Source organism: Rhea pennata, chromosome 10, assembly GCF_028389875.1.
Source record: "Rhea pennata isolate bPtePen1 chromosome 10, bPtePen1.pri, whole genome shotgun sequence".
In the NCBI taxonomy this organism is placed as follows: domain Eukaryota; kingdom Metazoa; phylum Chordata; class Aves; order Rheiformes; family Rheidae; genus Rhea; species Rhea pennata.
The window spans coordinates 24,602,674-24,623,094 of NC_084672.1; the positions used below are offsets into that span (position 1 = coordinate 24,602,674).

A 20,421-nucleotide genomic window follows, 5' to 3' on the forward strand; every position below is an offset into this window, starting at 1 on the left:
GGACAAGGCTATTGTGTGTGCTTTCTTCATGGGCCAAATCAAAGAGAGATCTTTTGGGAGAAAGTTTCTACCAACTCGGTGCAGACTGGCTTGTGCCCAATAACTGAGTGTTTGCATTCTGTGGAATAAACTGTCCATACTCATATGGTGTATTATTTACCCTAGATCTCTTTTGAATCCCACCTATTACAGCCATCTATCACAGTCCCAAATTATGGATGCTCTTGCTGGTGAAGTTTTTTCAGTTCAAAAAGGGTTGCAGCCTAATGAGGTGTGGTGATTTTCATTTTTTTATTAATATTCTGCCCAGTATCTGTGTTTTGTGTCCCTGAAGGTAACATGAAGAAATGAAGAGGGTGTTTGAGAGTGAAAATTATGCATGAATGTTGTCAGAGGACTCTTCTAGTGTAAAAGAGGACCATGGCAGAAATAGTAATGGAGTATCACTGGCAAGCTGGCCTTTACGAGCTCCCAGTTAGCTGCTCAGACTGCCTCCTGAAGAGCCTGGGCCTCTTATATCTCTCCATGCACAAATCAGGAGCCATTCTGGATATTCATTAGCTCTTATTCAGGTAACACACTTGCTGAAAAGGCAGTGGGCATGCTTTCTACTTGATCATAGCTTTTGCTTTTGTGGTGTGGAATTTCTGGACAGAACTTGGGGACGAGTAGAGGTCTTAATTTCCTTATTTCCTTACTCCAGGAGTAGCACAGCTGGAGATGAGCACAGCTACAGCACTCTCAGTTCCAGACAATGAGTTGCCACTGAATATATCTGAAACACCTTGGCTGTGATTACAGAGAAGAGATGAATCATGCTTGCTGATCTTCCTAATATTCCTGAAGCACTGGTATTTGTATGCAGAAACGGATTTTTTGTCACAGAGCTAATGAATTATAGGTGAGCTTATTACCAATGTTGAAGATGTAAGAGCTGGGTTTCACCTTATATAACTTCTGATGTCCAAAGTTTTGATATCCAGAACTATGCCCAGAAGCCTAGCCTTAGTAGGATTTACTCAAGACTTGTATATTTAGCAGAATTCTTAAAGCTGTTATTGAAACTAGACCTTAAAGAAATTGTACATGACAACTGAATAATCCACAAAAGGACATGATAAAAAGTATGAGAGCATGAGATAGGATGAACAATCGTGCACAAAAGAAATGAAGGAGATTCTTACTGAGGTATAAGAAATGAATGTCATGTGACAGGGATGGAATTAAAGAGTGATATCAAGATACATTGTAAGGTAGTTACAATACTTTTTGCCACTGTATAAAATGGAAGTTTCTGACCATGCAATGTTTTCACTGACCTAGCAGAACTTTTTTTTTTTCACAATGCCATTGGTATACATATACTAAAAACATTTTGGAAAAAGTAAGTAACTTTCATCGGTTTCTTCAATACCTGGCTCCTAGACCTATGGTGTCTCCAGTATCTGGCACCCAGAGTTCCAGTCTGTCCAGTAGATGGATGTCACACTTAGGATCTCTCTGGTATCTTGCTCCCTGAGCAAGAAGTCTCTCCAGTTTTTGACCCCCTAAACTTCTGTCTCTCCAGAATCTGGCTTTCAGGCTTCTTGTCTTACTCCACAGTGTTATGTTCACTACCCAGTAACTCACACAAATTCACACATGTGCACATAAAATGGAGTGTCTCAGGCAGCAAATAGGTAGGAAAAAAAAAAGAAAAAGTAGGTAAGAAAGAAGATAAGACAAACTGCAGTGACCAGGTGCAGGGCTTGGCCAGACAAATATACTGACTGGCAGCTTGTTTACATATGGTTGGTCTCTTTTATCTTCCCTTCTCTGCATTTCCCATGCTTTTTGCTTCCTGATACACTTTGATACCTCCTTTTCTCTGTCTTTGGCCTTTTCCCTCAGCAACCCATAATAAGTTCTGTATTACCCCCAAATTATTTTATTTAATGATAAACTTTCACCGCATGCCCACATATCCTATACTCCTTTATGCAGTAGCCCACTTGAGTTTTCATAGCACTTGGGAAACAATTTCATCTGTTGAATCACCACAGCAGGTTTCTGCACTGTGGACAATGGCTCAGTCATTCACCTTTGATGGTCTTAAGAATAACTAATTCAGATGGATCAGGTTGTCTGTGTTCTCCATCCTGTCATTGATCCTCTGATCACTATCTGATCTCTGTGTTCATTTTGAATAGTTAGCCAAATATCCTTATAGTGTGCGTATTAGCTCCAGTTTGTGCATAGTTTGTGCTTATAAGTTTGTGCTTATACCTGCATCTGTAGAGAAGAGATGGATTTGGTGCCATTCCCATGTTATGGTCCACTTATTATGGTCCCTTGATTTTATTTCCTTATTCCCTTGTTATGGTCCACCCACTCATGATGAGAAGGGGGCAAAATCTTCTGTAAAAGCTCAAGGTGAATGCCAGGTTGCAGTCAACTCTTACAATGCAGATTTTCCGCTCTGCAGCCTCTTCAGGAGAGCAACATGTTGGGACTCAGGTAACCCTTGAGGCTCGGGAAGTTGGGGATAACTCTTACATCTTCTGTATGTGTCAAGGAGGGCCAAGGCTGGTTCTGCTCATGAACCAGGAAGACTTGGCTGAGGATGTAATAATCAATGGCAGCTTTGGCTGGAGTGACCATGAGATTGTCTATCTGTGGAGAGATGGGAGAGCAGAAGACAAGTAAGAGAATGCAGAGCCCAGGCTTCAAGAGAGTCAATGCCAGCATATTCAGGAAATGGGTGGGTGGGGCTTCATGGGAAGCAGCTCTGACAGGCTAAGGACCTGGGGAAAGATGGCAGGTCTTTAAGGACCACCTCCCCAAGTATGAGTAAGTCCACCCTAATGCTCAAGAAAAAAAAGATGTTCCAGGTGACAAGCTTGGCTAAAAGGGAAACTCACGAGAGAGCTTCAAAGCAGACAGGAAAGACATAGGAGGTTAAAAAAGGGACAGATGAGAAAGCAGGAACAGAGCCACGTTGCCAGGGCATGCAGCAATGATGTTAGAAAAGGCAAAGCTGGACTCATGTTGGGAGTGGCAAGGGACATCAAGGGCAAAAATAAAAGTGGGGGGAGGGGGCTTTAAGCATTGCAATGCTGTTGCTACTCCAAATCCTAGTTTCATATTACTGTAAACAAGAAACCCAGTGTGGGTTATCCATGTGCCCTAGCTTCGAGGAAGCTGGCTGCATCCTGGGCTGCATTGGCAAGAGGGCAGCCAGCAGGCTAAACAGCACTGGACCCCATATCCACCCCTAGGGTATACTACTAGTGACTAGCCTCTAGCTGGACTTTATGCCACTGATCAAAATCACCATCAAAACCAACTGGCTGGTCAGTCAGTTTTCAGACCAGCTCACTGTCCATTAATCCATCAGCACTTCATCAGCTTGTCGATAGGGATGTTACAGGAGACAGTGTCAAAAGCTGTCCTACAGAGCCTGCACACTGTGGGATGGGAGGGTTTCAGAATTAGAAATTGCTCTTGGGGGGATGTGATTGCCAGAAGGCAGAGGTGGAAAGGGAAAACACAAGCACTTTCCATAGCACTTGTCCTGCGGAAACAAGCAATTCTCTGTATTTCACCAAACTCTAGGAACATGTGTCTTTGTACTGTTTCACTAGATTTTTTCCTTCCTTATAAAAGATATTGTGCAGCATAGCTGGAGATGTGGTGCTTCTTTCTCCTCCAGCTTCCATTAGCTGCCTGCTCTGCATGGAAAAAGCATTCCCCTCTGTCCTGAGCCTACCTCTCCCTGCAGGAGACAGAGGAGGGAAATATCTGCTCTCTCCCATCCCAGTGATTCTATCTGTAAGCATTGGGCATTGCCAGGTTTGGGTGCAGCTCCATGCATGGATACATTCAGCAGCTGCAATGACACAGCAGTAGGTGGAGCTCTGTGCCTACAGAGCCACTCACAGATGGACAGTGTGTGCCTGCATGGACACAGGGCCAAGCTTGCACTCCTGTGTAGACTTGCATACACACGTACACAAGGCTGGGCACACAAACATGGATGGTCCATAGTCAGCATGCACACAGTGCACGCTCTTCCAGGCACATGGACCCACCTGGACACATAAAAAGGTGATCAACAGTAGCCAGTATGGATTCACCAAGGGGAAATCATGCTTAACAAACCTGATAGCCTTCTATGATGGCATGACTAGCTGGGTTGATGAGGGAAGAGCAGTGGCTGTTGTCTCCCTTGGCTTCAGGAAGGCTTTCGACACTGTCTCCCATAACATTCTCATAGGCAAGTTCAGGAAGTGCAGAATAGATGAGGAGACAGTGAAGTGGATTGAGAACTGTCTGAAAGGCAGAGCTCAAAGGGTTGTCATCAGTAGTGCAAAGTCTGTTTGGAGGCTTGTAGATAGCAGTATTCTCTAGGTGTTAGTACTGGAATCAGTACTGTTCAACTTATTCCTCAGTGGCCTGGATGAAGGGATGGAGTGCACCCTCAGGAAGTTTGCTGATGATACAAAACTGAGAGGAGTGGCTGATACACCAGAGGGCTGTGCTGCCATTCAGAGGGACTTGGACAGGCTGGAGAAATGGGCGGAGAAGAATGTCATGAAGTTCAACAAAGGGAAGTGCAGGGTCCTTCATCTAGGGAGGAATAACCCCATGCACCAGTACAGGGTGAGGGCTGACTTGCTGGAAAGAAGCTCTGCAGAGAAGGACCTGGGAGTTCTAGCAGACAACAAGTTAACCATGAGCCAGTAATATGTTTTTGTGGCCAAGGAGGCCAATGGCATCCTGGCCTGCACAAGGAAGAACTTTGCCAGCAGGTTGAGGGGGGTAATCCTCCCCTTCAACTCAGCCCTGGTGAGGTTGCATCTGGAGTAGTGTCCAGTTCTAGGCTCCTCAATACAAGAAAGATATGGAGCTCCTGGAGTAATTCCAGTGTAGGGCTACTAAGATGATTAAGGGCCTGGAGCATCTGTCATATGAGGAAAGGTAGAGAGAGGTGGGCCTGTTCAGCCTGGAGAAGAGAAGTCTGAGGGGAGATCTTATCAATGCATATAAATATCTGAAGAGAGGATGTAAAGAGGATGGGGCCAGACTCTTTTCAGTGGTGCCCAGTGACAGGATGAGAGGCAATGAGCACAAACTGAAACACGGGAAGTTTGATCTGAATCCCATCCTGTTCAACTTTTTCATCAGTGACTTGGATGAGGGGACAGAGTGCCTCCTCAGCAAATTTACTGATGATACCAAGCTGGGAGGAGCGGCTGATACACCAGAGGGCTGTGCTGCTATTCAGAGAGACCTGGACAGGCTGGAGAGCTGGGTGGAGAGGAATCTCATGAGGTTCAACAAGGGTAAGTGCAGAGTCCTGCACCTAGAAAGAAGTAATTCCATGCACCAGTACAGGCTGGGGGCTGACCTTCTTGACTCTTCTGGAGAGTAACTCTGCAGAAAAGGACCTGGGAGTGCCGGTGGACAACAAGTTGTCCATGAGCCAGCAATATGCCCTAGTGGCCAAGAAAGCCAATGATCTCCTGGGGGTACATTAGGAAGAGTGTTGCCAGCAGGTCGAGGGAGGTGATCCTGCCTCTCTACTCAGCCCTGGTGAGGCCTCATCTTGAGTACTGGGCCTGTTTAGCCTGGGGGAAGAGAAGCCTGAGGGGGGATCTTATCAATGTGTACAAGTACCTGAAGGGAGGGTGTCAAGGGGACAGGGACAAACTCTTTCCAGGTGTCCCATGTGACAGGACAAGAGGCAGTGGGCAGAAACTGAAGCACGGGAAGTTCCGCCTGAATGTGAGGGGGAATTTCTTCACTGGGAGGGTGACAGAGCACTGGACCAGGTTGCCCAGAGAGGTTGTGGGGTCTCCTTCTCTGGAGATATTTAAGGCCCACCTGGATGCAACCCTGCCTAACGAGCTGTAAGTGACCCTGCTGAGCAGGGAGGTTGGACTAGATGATCTCCAGAGGTCCCTTCCAACCTTACTGATTCTATGATTCTATGATTCTATGAATCTAAGAAAAAAGTTCTTTACTATGAGGGTGACAGAGCACTGCAACAGGGGAAGGGTCCATTAGTGGGAAATATATTTATTTATACAATGTGGATCCCTCCAGCTCATGGGCTTGGACACTGAAGTAACTTGTCCCAGATCCTCACTCTACCCAATTGCTGGTAACCTGGGCATGCAAGTCCCTCAGGCTTAAACTCCTCCTGCTGCTGGTACACACACATGCACAAATACTCTCTGCCCCTTCCACTTCTCACCCACCTACACACACAATGAGGATCCCACAGGGGGTGGACTTAGACACTCATTCTCGCCAGAATGGCTTGTGGATCCTCCTGTCCTCAGTTGCCTCCTGCATAGAGACACACACACAGACACACATATACACGGGTCTCTCAGTCAATCCCCAGACCTTACGGTTTCTCCTGCAGTTGCCTGGGATGGCCTGGTCCCTCCGATAGCCAAATCCTCTAGGTGCCTCACCCTTAGAGATACACATATACACCTGGTTTCCAAACCACTTCACCTTTACTCTGCTTGCCTGGTCTCATATTCCCTTGTAACCACACGTACCTACACTTACTTGCTCCCCTTGCTGGCTCCACATACAAGCAGGCCCTGGACCCTTTGTCCCACCACTTAGACTTCCATACACAAATGTTAAAACTGGAGTTTAATGGGAAGAGAGGTCAGACTGCTGATCAGGTGCCAGATAAGTTTACTGACCAGTCCCAATCTGCAAGCCTCCAGCCCTTTTTAAACCTCTTATCCCTCTATTTTCCCATGCTTAACCCTTCCTGTATCATCCAGATCCCTCCATCCCTCTGCCTTTTGGTCCTGCCCCCAAACATCCCATAACAAGTTTTGAGCAATCTGAAACCTTTTCCCCCCTGAGTCCATAACACCTCTCAGTCCAAGAGGCAGTCAGAAGAGCCACTCCTGTGACTCACAGGTGAGTTTCACTCCTGAATGGCTCTGCTGGGACAGCCCTGGGAGGAGTCAGGGAAGGATGATCATTTTTCTCCCTGCTGTTGTTTCTCTGAGTTCTTTCATGTTTGTGGAGACAAACTATTTGTGAACTGATCACTCTCCTGTGATGGGCCTGGGAGAAAACATGTGAAAGTATTATTTGGATTCCAACCTTGTTCCTTTGGTCTCTTTTGTGCTGGTGAAAGTGAGCTTTTTCTCACATAACCCAATAATCTGCAGCAGAAAGGATGTTTCCATGAAGCTGAGAGTATTTTCAGGGAATGTAGATGGGGGCTAAGATTTGGCTGATCAGTTTTAAAATTATTTTTATACTTTGGAGGTGAAATACACAGACCCCTACCTGTCTCCTTTCTCTCTCCCCACCCCCTGCCACACCACCTACACACACACTGAGGATCCCTTAGTAGGAGGGCTTAGGCATTCAGTCTCCCCAGAGATGGCCCATGGATCTTCTTGTTCCCAGTTGCCTCTTGCCTCAGTCGATCCCCAGACCTTACAGTCTGCCTCACAGTTGACTGGGACCCCCTAGTCCCTCCAGTAGACAGTACCTCCAGGTGCCAGGCACGCAAAGCACATGCGACAAGAGAGGCATGGAGGTTGAGATGCAGGCCCTGCAAAAGCGCACCCACAGTCATATGTCCATTAGCTGCAATGAAAAGCTTCAAGGCTGAAAGAACCTGACAAGCAGAAAGCAGAGGTGCCCAGATTTCATGATATTCAACAAAAATGACAAACTCCAGCCTTGGATGAGACAGCAAAGGAAATTTCTGCTTTTTTGGGAAACTTCTTTGGACCAGTTCTTCAGATCACCCCATGTGCTAGAGCAAAGATGATCCTGGTGGTATGCATTGGCCTACAAGGGAGTGGTGCCAGTGCTGCCCAGCCTGATGGGCTTGCCTGGTTACCTGTTTATGACATCACAGTCATGGTAAGTAGGCACCCGTTCAGCTTTGGATGTGCTCAGTCATCTGGCTTTCCCAGGCTTTCAGGTCAAGCTTCCCTTTTATGACTGCAAGGTGTACTTAGTGTACAAGATGTACTGACTTGTGATTGAAAAAGATTGCATGATCCAGCCCCTGGTTCGAAAAGAAATCATGGAAAACAATTCTGTGCTACCTGTGAACGTCAGCCCTTGTGAGATTGCTGTAAGTAGGACCAGTGGTTGGAAAGAGGAAGTCTCATTGTAGGAAATGTCCCATAGCTCTTTGGGGTTGGAGGGTATTTTCTCACTTGCTGTATGCTTGGAGGGTCACATTATGTTCACGATAGCCCTGTGACACATTCCCTGAGGCTCCATCTTGTTGCAACAATGGCTTTCCTGCTTGGAATTTTGCAGTGCTTGCTAAGGAGCTGGTGGAGAGCATGGGCTTGAATGTTAGTTATAAATCCTGGCCTCAGTAAGATCCTCCTGCTCCAGGCTCAGAGAAACTGCAGTGCTGCTTGAGAAAAACACCCTAAAGCTAAAACAACTTTCTGACTTGTTTTTTCTAGTTTTAGCATTGAAGACCATGACTCCTCTATTGTTGCCCCACAGAGATGATCTCTCATTGTTGTTCCCCACTTGCAGGCACCTAGATAAATATGGCCCACTGCATGGCTCCCCAAACCCAGGCCACTGCTTCTGCACACTCCCTCCCACACCACAAGTCTATCTCAGCACATGTGGGCCAAGATTGTCAGGTACAGGTAGTCCTCCTGAGCCCAGAGTCCCACGGTTTTGGGTCCTCAGCATCTCTTCCAGTCTTCCCCACCCACTTTATTCTGAGGGGCACATACCAAATACCTCAGCCTTTCACAGACTCACACCACACATCACTCTTCCACTTCCCTGCACTACATACCCATTCTACCCCCCTTTTTGCACGACCCTTCCCACAAAAACATGCACTGACGTAGGACTTGAGCTCCCAGTTAGCTAACGGAGTCCAAGACTCTCTCCACCTGCCTAGTTTCTGTCAGTCTATTCACAGAGGTCAGGTAGGGGAAAGGACAATTTTGCAAATAAAGTGTGGAGATGGCTGCACCTCATCCTGTAACCTGTGACCGATTATTCTACCCCTGTCTTACAAGGTGATCCAAGTAACTCTTCTGTCCTATGTGGTGCAGTACATTAGTACATCTAAAAGGTAGATAGCTGCAAGTGAAAGGCAAGAGGGGAGAGTGAAGCGTCTTTGTTTTAGTAATTGCAATACCATGGATGTATTCTGTTCCCCAGCCAAAGCATGCTTATTTCCTGCAGTGGCAATGCAGAAATGCTTTACAATGGAGCCATAATGCTTGTCCACCCTGAGGGCTACAATAAGCGATTGACTTTCCAGGGGGCTCCAAATGATGTTTTTTCCAGCCCTTCCAGTTTCCTCTTGAATGACAGACTTTGCTTTGCTCTTATGCAGTGAGACATGTCCTCCCCAAAGCCCACTAACTGGAGCACCCAGTTTATACTGCTGACCCATTGTGGATGCCAGAACCCAAAGGAGTCATGGTGTCATAGGGGTGTTTCCACCTGGAGCATATTTGAGAGGAACATCACAGCAAAGGCCCAGAGGGAGTAGCATGCCCCCTTTTTCCCTCCCACTCAACTGCTGAGCATTCCTCCAATTTTGCAGATTTCTTTGCCAATGTGGATGTGTTTGAGAGCCTCCAGCCTGTAATGGAAGATCCCACCCAGCAAGTAAGGGATGTCATGGTGTATGGAGAACTCAGTTCAAGCTCAGTCAGTGAGCCTCAAAGGTATTCCTGTTGGACAGAGTGGAGTCATTTCTGCTCTGGCCGGTACGCTGTTCCACCCAGCTCAGAAAGAGAACAGAAAAAGCACGTCACAAGCAAAGCTGGGCAAAGCCCTGAGTGGAGGATGCTGGAGAAATTTGCTGCCCAGACTGCATGCAGGGAGGAGAGGAAGTGGATGGAAGAAGTGGTGAGGGTTTTCTACCCAAAGGTATGTCTCTCTAAATCTCCTGGCACTAAGACCTTTTGCAAAGAAGAAAGCCACCACAGACACATTCCAATTTCATTGGAAACTAGCCATATTTTGTTGCATAGAGATATACCCAGCAAGGTCTTCTCCTTAGTCCTTTCACTGTGGACTCACACTTACCTATACACACAATCAGCTCCTTGTCAGCCCCTCCTCTGAACCTGGCACTATGTGTTTGGGGCATGAGGGAGCTGGAGAAGAAGATGATGGAGGCTTTCTCTTCTTGGCTTCCGTTACTTGAAACCTGAGCCCCAGCATTGGCAGGAGGCAGTTGTTAAAGGCATGTACTTTCTATGGGCTGTTTATAGTATCATACCATACTTTCTATGGGCTATTTATAGTAGCATACCATTTATAGTATCATACCATTCTGACTCTTTGATCTACAACGTGATTTTGAGGGATTTCACAGAGGCTCCATTTCCAAAGAGAAGCCATTCTCTCACAATGACCTGAACACATGTGCAATCCTGAAATGCCACCAGTCAGGATGCTATAAATGGAAAAAATGTACAACTCTGTCACCTGGAAGTTGAGGAAGTGAATGGTGTTTTGCTGTAGATTAGATTCACATGGTTTAGTTATCAAAAAAACTCCATAGGATAGGAATTAGAAAACTACAAGCTTTTAAACCAGAAACATAGCTAGAGCTAGACCTAGACGTAGACATGGAGCTATCTTTTGTAAGTTCTGTTATGTGCTTAACCTTTCAAGGTGGATGTGGATCACCCCAATAAAGTTTTTTCCTACAGCTATGAAGATAAAAGTACCCCAAAACAGACACTGTCTTATTTCCAGAGAGTGGGGCTTTAAGCAAATCTCTTCAGAAAATAGGACTGCAAGATTTGGCAGCCCTGCATGTGCAGATGAACAAAAGTTGTAATCTTAGTCTGATGCTTGCGGTCCTGTCGTTGTGCCTGGAGAGGCACAGGCGCAGCTATGTCTTGAGCTTAGCTAGGGTCCCACACTGCTCTCCGCAAGTGTTGGGAGAACACATGCTAAGCAGCATTTGATGGTGTCTGGACCATGACACAGGGCTGTTTGACTTTGGATGCATCTCAGGGTCAGTATTTGAACTTGCCTGATTTAAAGACAGAAATTCCAATTGACCTCTCATTAAAAGCTCAGCAAGGCTTGGATTTCAGATTGAGCCTTCCCTCCCTTCATCTCTGTGGTTCATATGCTTAAAAGGTCATTTTCCTCTGATGAATGCTCTTGTTTGCTCTGGCAAGACCTTCACCCTCTTTGTTTCTCTTGTAGAGTGTTTCTGAAAAGTAAGCTGATTTTCCACCTCTCAAGACAATGCTGACATCTCCACCAGACACTAGCAAAGAGCTTGGAAAAAAAATCACAGATGTCCTGAAGAAAACAGCCCTGCCCGATGTTCCTTGCCACTGTCCTGGCCCCTTTCCCTCTGGCACTCCTGATTGCCTCAAAGAGACATTATTCTCAGCCCTCCAAGATGTTGCCAGTCAAGTTGTTTTCCAAGTACTGGATACAGCAATGGAAGATGGATGCCACCTCCCTGACAAATCCCAGAGACATGGAAAGGCTGAGCCAAAGCCATCTGGAGCACAGAGTCAGGCTAGGCTTACATCTGTGCCAGTTCCACTGCTGAAAATCAAGCCTAGACCACCACCAGATAAACCTTCTCCCAGACCAAAATGTGAGCCACCTCCATGGCATAAGTTTATAACAAAAGGGAAGGAGCCAAAGATGGTTGAAGAAAAGCCTCCATTTTCCCAGGTATCTTCCTCATTTTCCACCGCCACAAAAATTACACTGGTGGAAGAGTCATGTGTCACTGCTGTTATTATTGGCATCCTTCAGGCTCTGTGCAATGCCTGCTCGCACAGTAATTTCACAAAACCTGCTTGAGAATCAGATCTTGCTTCTTTGCACTCTCACTAGAGCGGTGTGGTCTTCAAATTCAGATCATTTTAAGGTCTGTCTTTCCTTTTGCAGTAGTTACCTGGCAGCCAGTGTGCTTTATTGGCACACTTCAGGAAAACAGGAACCCCTTGAGCATAACACGCATGCTTAGTGTGGGGGAAGGGGAGATTACCAGAAGGGTGGCTTTTCCTATTGCTTTACTCTCATCCTCTTCCCTTTCCACTCCTCTCCCCTGTACTGGATGCCACCAGCAGTTTTCCACCTCTAGTTGGGTGACCACTTGTGCTTATGAACACACTGCACAGAGAGCTCTTGCAGGGAGACCTGTAAGTCACAGCTGTAAGTCACAGCTGGGTGGATGCTACTGGCTGTGGCTCCAGTAGTGCAATGTTGTGGTGCCCAGGACTCACAGGAGTGTGCTGCCACACACAGTTTCACTCAGCTTCTGAGTGGTGCTTGGTCACTGAAGAGATGTAGCCTTGCTGGTATGTGATGTGTGTGCTTTCAAGGATAGTTGTCAGAGTCCAAAAGTGGGTGTTTTCCATAGTTGATCTCTCTTACACAAGGCACAGGAAGTTTCTGAGGCAAAGGTGTGCCTGGGTGCTCTTGGTGGCTACTTCTGGACAACAAGTTGACTATGAGCCAGCAGTGTGCCCTAGTGGCCAAGAAGGCCAATGGTCTCCTGGGGTACATTAGGAAGAGTGTTGCCAGCAGGTCGAGGGAGGTGATCCTGCCCCTCTGCTCAGCCCTGGTGAGGCCTCATCTCAAGTACTGTGTCCAGTTCTGGGCTTCCCAGGACAAGAGAGACATGGAGCTACTGGAGAAAGTCCAGTGCAGGGCTACAAAGATGATCAGAGGGCTGGAGCATCTGCTCTGTGAGGAAAGGCTGTGAAAGCTGGGCCTCTTTAGCCTGGGGAAGAGAAGCCTGAGGAGGGATCTTATCAATGTGTACAAGTACCTGAAGGGAGGGTGTCAAACTCTTTTCAGCTGTCCCATTTGACAGGACAAGAGGCAATAGGCGAAAATTGAACCACAGAAAGTTCTGCCTGAACATGAGGGGGAATTTCTTCCCTGGGAGAATGACGGAGCACTGGACCAGGTTGCCCAGAGAGGTTGTGGGGTCTCCTTCTCTGGAGATATTCAAGGTCCGCCTGGATGCGATCCTGTCTAACATGCTCTAGGTGACCCTGCCTGGGCAGGGTTGGGGTGGACTATACGATCTCCAGAGGTCCCTTCCAACCTTATCCATTCTATGATTCTGCTCCAGGCTGACATGCTTAGCACATATCCAGTAGCTGTCCTCATGTTTGCTGTGGCTGTTTTTTCCTCTGGTGAGCAGTCAAACCAGCAGCATTCCTCAACCTGATGTTCCTGGTGCTTGGCTGAGTACACTGCTTATACATGCTGCAGTGTGTTGAGTTCTCTAGACCTACTGTGGATGATTGCTTGTGCCGCCTATCAAATCAGAGCGAGTTAGCTCCACCTTCTGAGTTCTTAAGAATAATTCTCATGGCAGCAGCCTTGGAGAGCCAAGCCTTGCTGTGAACAGGATATCAGGGCTCTCATAAGAGACCTGAGAGGTTTGGAAATTATGAGTTTTGTTTGCAGCCCTTTCATAGAATCATAGAATCAGTAAGGTTGGAAGGGACCTCTGGAGATCATCTAGTCCAACCTCCCCGCTCAGCAGGGTCACCTACATGTTAGACAGGGTTGCATCCAGGTGGGCCTTGAATATCTCCAGAGAAGGAGACCCCACAACCTCTCTGGGCAACCTGGTCCAGTGCTCTGTCACCCTCCCAGTGAAGAAATTCCCCCTCACATTCAGGCGGAACTTCCCGTGCTTCAGTTTCTGCCCACTGCCTCTTGTCCTGTCACATGGGACACCTGGAAAGAGTTTGTCCCTGTCCCCTTGACACCCTCCCTTCAGGTACTTGTACACATTGATAAGATCCCCCCTCAGGCTTCTCTTCCCCCAGGCTAAACAGGCCCAGTACTCCAGGTGAGGCCTCACCAGGGCTGAGTAGATGGGCAGGATCACCTCCCTCGACCTGCTGGCAACACTCTTCCTAATGCACACCAGGATTCCATTGGCTTTCTTGGCCACTAGGGCACATTGCTGGCTCATGGTCAACTTGTCATCCACCAGCACTTCCAGGTCCTTTTCTACAGAGCTGCTCTCCAGAAGGTCAGCCCCCAGCCTGTACTGGTGCCTAGGGTTATTTTTCTCTAGGTGCAGGACTCTGCATTTGCCCTTGTTGAACCTCATGAGGTTCCTCTCCACCCAACTCTGCAGCCTGTCCATTTATTTGTGCCACAAGATGTCTTCCAAAGAAGACTTTGGGAGACATCTTGAGGCAAAAATACCAGTATGTGTTCAGATTTCTCTTCTAGCTGGCACTCCAGCATACAGGGGTACTGTCAAGCCCTATAGCAGCTGTACTGATGGGATTTTTGTGGTGATCCCCAGCCAAGATGTTTTGTGAAGTGACAGCCAACCTAATGCTGCCACCAGGGAGAGCTGCTGGGCAAGAGAGGACCAGTTCCCTTTCAGAACCCCAAACTGCCCTTGTGCATATTCACCCGCCCTCTCCAGGGCTTTATTTGACGAAGCATTGGAGTTTACCATGCCCATCCCTGCATAGGACAGTCCAAGGGTTCCCTTTGCAGCAGAGAGTGGAAATGGGGGCCTGACCCATTGTATATCACTTTGAGAGTCAAAAATACGGCCTTAGGTTGAGTACAGTTCCCTTAGATTTAGAAAATCTCATCTTACCGATTTTCTCAAACACCATTGACATGTGCAGCCAAGACGATGTCTTCTTAGCAACATTTTTTGCGTCTGCAAAGGGCAGACAGGTTATTAGGCAATAGCCAGGTTTTGTTTGGAATCAGCCACTTCCTGGTTTGAGAGCACATTGTTTCCAAGCCTGACTGCCTGAAAGAAATCTAGTGAGTAGTTTATTATGGGGAAACAAAAAAAAAAAAACAAATCTAAGGAAAGCACTTGCTCATCAGGTAATAATTGTTTCTGTTACAGAAGGCTTTAGATGAAGTACTGAATACTAAGGCTATACTGACACAAGCTGTGGCAGAAGTGACTGGAATCTTATATACAGCTATGTCAGATGGGGAAGCCAGAAGTAAAGAGAAATGTGATGCTGTTCTGGAGGATCCCCAGTTCTCTTCAGGCAACTCTGGCAGCTCTAGCCCATGCAGTGATGACCTGCATGATTTGTTGGAAAGTCTGCCCTCCGACAGCACATGGAAGGTGGTCCCAGGAACAAGCATAAAGCCCACTGGCTCACTAAGTGGTTCCAACTCCTTAACAGGAGGGAAAACAACTCCTCTGCAGCCTCAAAAAACATCTTTCCAGTCACTGCCCAGAAGGACCCAAATATCTCTGAAAACAGAGGCATGGAGAAGAAGAGTGCCTCAGGACCTCTGCAGCTTTCAGAGGGATGTTATAAGCATGGGACCTAACACTGAGTTGCCAAAGAAATTGCTTTTGAGCCAAACTTACTCTGAATCTCCATTAGGAAGGGCAGATGCCAAGCTTCTCAGGTGGATTAACAGCAGTGTTGATTTGGATGGAAAGCAAGACTATCCTAGGGACAGTGTTTCAAACACCCTAGAAGCACAGGATATTGTTGAGGTGGCTGAAAGAGTGGTCTGGGCGGTGCATGAGAGGGTGAAAGAGCTGGATCAGTCTGTCTGTGTTTTAAGGGAGGCTCCTCTGCAGTTTAGTGGAAGATTGCTTGGCAGCAATGAAAGGACAAGCCCTTCTGCAACTCTGCATCCAAACCCCCAGAAGGAAATTCGAGTGGTTGCTAGAAAGATTGTAGCAATTATTTTTGATAACTTTGGAAAGTGTTCGGTATCCAGCATATCAGATAAATCAGAGCCAGGACCTTCATCAGGGATCCAGGAGCTTATTACCAGAGCAGCAAAGCAAGCTGCCAAATTAGGAGAAATCAGATTTAGGCAAATTGAATTACCAGCTTATGACAAGGCATTTTCTCCAGCTTCTAATGACAAAATCACCAAAGATAAAATAGTAAAGTTTCCTGTTGAAAATAATTCTCATATGCTACAGCCAGCAGACACCCTCATTATGAAAAAAGTCGAAAAGAAAACGAATCAAAAGCGACTGCTTTCAGAGGACAGTTCAGAAGAGGAAGGCAGAGTGGCAAGTGGAATAGTTGATTTCATCTTAGATCAGTGCCATCAGCCTCTGACTGAACTCCGTTCAGAACTGAACGCTGGAAGCTGTGTAACAGAAAAGCTTGGACTGACATATGGAAATGAGAGCTTTCTCAGTCAGGACACTGTAATGCCAGAAAGAATAAAAACATCTACCAGAAAATTGAAGAAGTTTTATCCCAGGACAAGATTTCTTCCTATCAGCATCCCTGGAATAGCCATTTATTCAGAGGAAGCAGCACAAATGGAAGAGGAAATTTCACATAATCTCCTCTCATCTGTCCTCTGTGGCTGTGAGCAAGATGCTAATACCAGCCCAGGAGGGATTCATAGATCTACATACTGGACCTCTGTGTCCACATCAAGACCTTTGAAGGCCATGCTAGAAACCTTTCCTAAACCAAGGCCAGCTTTTCATGCCTCGCTGCTTTGGAGGCAATATGCTGGGGAGGCTCAAGGAAGACAAAGACAGTATTTCTCTCTAAAAGAACACTGAAGTTTAATTAAGAGCTTTTTGGATCAGGTTACATGACAATAAACTCAAGTTCAGTTTCTTCTAGCACACTGATGAGTGAATCTGAGAATCCTTAATATGAGCTCAGAGTTTCTATGCCCCTCTACAGAAGTCTGTTAATCCAAACTCTCCTTGGAATAGAGGACTAGGACAATGTGGGGGTTTGGGTTCCCTAACATCTAGTCCGCTTAGATGCAGCATTACAGGTAAAGTCATCATTGCCTTGACTATGAATGTTAATACCAGGCTGCATCTCTAGAAAAGCCCTACTGTCACATTTGACTGTGCTAGATCTGCCATCAACAGTATTCCTGATTTCTTTCCTCCTCTTTTGTGAACCTGTAAATAATGTTCCTTTGAAAGTATTTTTTCCATTAGTATTCAGTGTTGTGAGTGTCTAGGAACTTGAGACAGTCCAGTACAACATAAAAATGCTTGCCTTTTGAGCTGCTCCTCACTAAGAAGGGCGGCCCTCAAGAATCCCGGAGCCTGGAGATGAAAAAAGTCTGGAGAAAGGAAGACTTTCCTTTGGTTGAGGAGGATAGGATTAGAGGTCTTCTAGGCAAACTTGACATCCACAAGTCCATGGGCCCTGAGGGGATGCACCCATGGGTACTGAGGGAGCTGGAGGATGTTGTCATCAGGCCGCTCTCCACCATCTTTGAAAGGTCATGGAGAACTGGAGAGGTGCCTGAGGACTGTAAGAAAGCCAATGTCACTCCAGTCTTCAAAAAGGGCAAGGAAAAGGACCCAGGCAACTACAGCCAGTCTTCCTCACCTCTATCCCTGGAAAAATGATGAAACAGCTCATTCTGGATGTCATCTTCAAGCATATGGAGGAGAACGAGGTGATCAGGAGTAGTCAGCATGGATTCACCAAGGGGAAATCCTGCTTAACCAGTCTGATAGTCTTCTATGATGGCATGATCGGCTGGGTAGATGAGGGAAGAGCAGTGGACATTGTGTACCTTGACTTCAGCAAGGCTTTCGAAACTATCTCCCCTAACATCCTCCTAGATAAGGTCAGGCAGTGTGGATTAGATGAGTGGACTGTGAGGTGGATTGAGAACTGGCTGAAAGGCAGAGCTCAAAGGGTTGTCATCAGCGGCACAGAGTCTAGTTGGAGGCCTGTGGCTAGTGGAGTTCCCCCAGGGCTCAGTACTGGCTCCCATCCTTTTCAACTTAGAATCATAGAATTATAGAATCAGTAAGGTTGGAAGGGACCTCTGGAGATCATCTAGTCCAACCTCCCCGCTCAGCAGGGTCACTTACAGCTCGTTAGGCAGGGTTGCATCCAGGTGGGCCTTGAATATCTCCAGAGAAGGAGACTCCAAAACCTCTCTGGGCAACCTGGTCCAGTGCTCTGTCACCCTCCCAGTGAAGAAATTCCCCCTCATGTTCAGGCGGAACTTCCTGTGGTTCAGTTTTTGCCCATTGCCTCTTGTCCTGTCACATGGGACACCTGGAAAGAGTTTGTCCCTGTCCCCTTGACACCCTCCCTTCAGGTACTTGTACACATTGATAAGATCCCCCCTCAGGCTTCTCTTCCCCAGGCTAAAGAGGCCCTGTTCTTGCAGCTTAGGGCAATTTATTCATCCATGACCTGGATGAGGGGATGGAGTGCATCCTCAGCACGTTTGGTGATGATATCAAGCTGGGAGGAGTGGCTGATACACCAGAGGGCTGTGCTGTCATTCAGATAGACCTGGACAGGCTGGAGAGCTGGGTGGAGAGGAACCCCATGAGGTTCAACAAGGGCAAGTGCAGAGTCCTGCACCTGGGGAAAAATAACCCTAGGCACCAGTACAGGCTGGGGGCTGACCTTCTGGAGAGCAGCTCTGCAGAGAAGGACCTGGGAGTGCTGGTGGACAACAAGCTGACTATGAGCCAGCAATGTGCCTTTGTGGCCAGGAAGGCCAATGGTCTCCTGGTGTGCATTAGGAAGAGTGTTGCCAGCAGGTCGAGGGAGGTGATCCTGCCCCTCTACTCAGCCCTGGTGAGGCCTCATCTTGAGTATTGCATCCAGTTCTGGACTAGATGATCTCTAGAGGTCCCTTCCAACCTTACCGGTTCTGTGATTCTGTGAAAAACACTCATGATGCTCATTGCTTTGACTCTTTGGTTCCTCTTACCTCGTAGTTTCCAGGTGGGGTTTCTGCAGTCTCCTCTAGATTTTGCTTTTGGCTAATCTGCCAAAAACCAAGGTTTCTTTCTCTTTACCTCTTTTTTCCCTTCAGTCTTCTGTTAGATTACTACTTTTTTTTCCTATGCCTTCCCCTCCTTAAGATCCTGCAGAGCCACCAGCTGAACAGTCCTAACAGACATTTGTCCTTGAATAGTCAAGGGCAGATCAACTGCCAGCTATGAGATCTCTACCTGGGACCACCACTGCAAGAGTAAAACGGTCATTTGCAGTCACACTAACTCCTTTCCTCAGTGCTGAAGAGTGCTAAAGGTGGCTAGCCTGCCATTGAGGGTATTCAGCCATCCCTCCACCGTCACCCCATGACTGTGGGTGGAATTGTCATAACAATGACAGAGGAGAGTTGAACCCTGCAGAAGCCAAAAGCTAGGGACTGTGACTGCGTGAAGAGACCTGCAATAGGCCTAGCGCCTCTACCTCCACCTTCCCCTGAACGGTATAAATAGATTGGCCCTGGAGGCTGTCTTTGGCTCTTCATGGGTGACAGCAGGTCTGCCAACTTGCGGAACCACTTGGGATGGGGACACCCTCCCACAGTTAGTTCCCTGAGATTGAGTGCATGTTGGCTGCTGAGGTAATGATGGGTAAGATCAATTAGAATTGTCTTGCCAAGTTCATTCATTTGGGTAATTAAAATTAGTATAAATTAGCTACCTTTGTCTGTTTACTAAGTACTAACCATTAGCATAACTTTTAGCCTAATTAGAAAACAAGTATGAAAGAGAAGGGAGTGAGGAAAGGGAGAATCCTAATCTTGGAAAGCTGCTGGCTTGCTTGTGCAGTGATGGTGGGACATATTGCGTAATATGGACAAAGGCTGAAATAACACAAGATCATTCCCCTTGGAGTAGGCATGGGTAACGGCAGTGTGAGGGTCAGCTCGGAAACGGAGGTGCCAAGCAAAAGAGACCAGAGTGGTGGTTGGCATTCAGGATATCATTCCCAGAAGTAAAGCTATTGGATCACCTCCTTTGAGTGCTACACTGGAGGAGGGACAGTTCCTACTGCCATTGATTCTCTCTGAACTCAAAGAAGAGTTTTCTATTGGCGCTGAAGAGTTGCACGAGCGAGGACACACGATGCAAAGTGCAGCCTGTGTGCTGCACAACACAGTGTTGCTGGTTAACTGAATCTGAAGATTTTAAGTGAATTTGCATCAGGCAGATTGCCTTTGGCTTATCTGCCTCTCCCCAGGGTGAGCATGGCCATCAGGCATGGTGATGTTTGCCCGTAAACATGACAGCTGCCAGCACAGCAATCCCCACTGGGAAGAGGGGCAGCTGTGTCAGGATGGCCAAGAGGTCTAAGGCACTGCGTTCAGGTCGCAGTCTCCATGGGAGGCGTGGGTTCGAATCCTACTCCTGACAGGCTTCTCTCTGCTGGTCTTTTCCCTGGCCAGACTGGCAGTGGAGAGCCTCAGGCCTGGACTGTCCTCTCATCTCAGTCTGTGCTCCTCAGCCAAGATCATGCCTCCTGGTCAAGCAGCTAAGGGGAGGAGGCCCTAGGCTCATCCCTAGGTGACCTCAGATGAGCTCCCTGAACTGGCTCTGTGCTTGCACCTCTGCCCTCCCCAAAGAAAAGAGGTCAGGGCCTCTGGGCTGACACCCATTTCAACCCCTGCCTACCTAATAAGCTCTCATCCTCCCACCTTTTTCTACCTACTCAA

General features: G+C 47.3%; 1 non-coding gene across 1 annotated transcript; it reads left to right on the plus strand.

Annotated features, from left to right (window-relative positions):
* The first annotated feature begins 20,039 nt into the window (after positions 1–20,039).
* On the plus strand, positions 20,040–20,122 carry TRNAL-CAG (transfer RNA leucine (anticodon CAG)). Its single transcript has one exon. It is a non-coding gene; the product is annotated as a tRNA-Leu (tRNA).
* The last annotated feature ends 299 nt before the right edge of the window (positions 20,123–20,421 follow it).